Source organism: Habropoda laboriosa, unplaced genomic scaffold (assembly GCF_001263275.1).
Source record: "Habropoda laboriosa isolate 0110345459 unplaced genomic scaffold, ASM126327v1 scaffold40, whole genome shotgun sequence".
Classification (NCBI taxonomy): Eukaryota; Metazoa; Arthropoda; class Insecta; order Hymenoptera; family Apidae; genus Habropoda; species Habropoda laboriosa.
Window position 1 is genome coordinate 474,416 of NW_017100231.1, and position 1,906 is coordinate 476,321.

Consider the following 1,906-nt stretch of genomic DNA (forward strand, 5'->3'; position numbering starts at 1 on the left):
TTCACTTAAGTTTATAGAAATATCACAAAAACAGATTTTTTGCCATTTTTTTTAACGAATCGTTAATATTAGATTAAATCTTGTTTATAATTTTTTAAACAAGTATTTTATGATAATCATAATGTATTGTATGCAGTAAATACTGTAAATTACAAGTATGTAGATATTATAGTTTTTAGTATACGATTTAATTGAAGATTTTAAAAATCTTAATTTAAATTTAGATGGTATAGTAAATTCTTATTGTAAATTATTTTGAAGTAATACATTGAATACTATTAATCTGATAAATTTACTTATTGTATGATAGTAATTAAAGATGGTATATGTTCATTTTGTACAATAGTATAAAGTCTATTATCATTGATAAAAATTTCAGGAAGACAATACTTTTATGAAAGTCATTTGGCACAGAAAATCTAAAAAAATCATTTTCATATTTCAGAACGATTGTTTAACACATGCAAAAAATTACCTTTATAATGGTTTATAGAGTAATTGGGGACACCAGATTTAGAACTTATAGAAATACGATTTATTCTTACAATACGCATCTTAATTACAAATTTATTTTGTTCTGAATTTATAGTTCGTGGAAGTTATGTATCATTGAAATTAGTAAAATGTACTCAGTGCTACGACATATAATAACAAACAATTACAAAAATTGTCATATTTTGATACAGAGCTATAAGCTATGAAAAAAACATTTAGTTTTGGTTTATTAAGCAAATCTTATTTTAGATCCAATAGAACATATTTTATTAAATATATCTCAGGGCTTTCTAAAGATTTCATAATATTTTCGATTAGGAATGTTATAGCTTGCAGCACTGTATACTATCCAAAGAGCAATTAAAGAGCTTTATAATAGAACTATCAACGGCCAGCTATTTTTTTATGTCTTGTAAATAGAAGTTATAGATATTTGATACCACTAACATGAAAATATGTAAGAAATATACAAAATTTTACACTTATAAACATGTACTAATGAATTAAGAGAAAAAAAAAACAGTTTAGTTTTTATATAAGTATTACTAGAAATGAGAGAATATCTGTTACTGAATTCTATCTTCTCAAAGTATTTTATCACGATAGTTTGATAGCATGCACTTATAATATAAATGCTAATTATGAACTTATATTGCAACATAATGATATTTTACAAATGATAAAAAAACGGATTACAAATTTTGTAATTAAAAATGATACAGATATTTCAAGAGCAGTATGTTCAATATACTGCATATTAGAATAAGAAGGAATCAAATCGTTCTGAAGTTTGAAAACAGAATACTTGTGTAATTTCGACTGTTCAATTCTATATAGGAGGAGTAGCCTGAAGCTTAAGACTGTGCCTGTTTGCTGGAAGGCTGGATCTCCTCCGTTAGCTCCATTTGCTCTGATTGCTCAGTCGCATTCTCTGTTTTCTGAACACCCTCGGATTCAATCGTATTCTTATCATCTGTTTTTTGACCACCCTGTAATCAAAGCAATTAATCAACTATAACCAGAGCACACTGAAATTAATTATATAGCGCCAATTAAATATAGTGCAAATAACATTTACTTTAAATATAACTACTATAGCAGTAACTTCATTATCAAATATATGTTAATAAAAGAACATAATTAAAAGATACTTTTTTTATGTTTCATTCTCTAAATTGTAAAAAGTATTCTACAATACTTACTGCAATTGCTAAAGGAAATGAAGTACATATTTTATTTTTACCTACGATAAAGGGTACACCAAATACAGTCTTTAATTATCATGATATCATTAACAAGTAGTAGAAAAATATAAAAAGAAGTTGGAAGCACATAAAATTACTTGCTACTTATTTGTACAGGGTGGTCTGCTTCCTGCTATTTTTGTTTTAGTCAAATACTCTTTGCATTA

At 25.8% G+C, this 1,906-nt stretch overlaps 1 protein-coding gene across 1 annotated transcript in view; it reads right to left on the minus strand.

The window, feature by feature from the left end:
* The window catches only part of LOC108571582 (nuclear fragile X mental retardation-interacting protein 1-like), a 5,684-nt gene that overhangs the window by 1,769 nt on the left and 2,009 nt on the right, over window positions 1–1,906 (minus strand). The gene's annotated exons all lie outside the window — the stretch shown is intronic.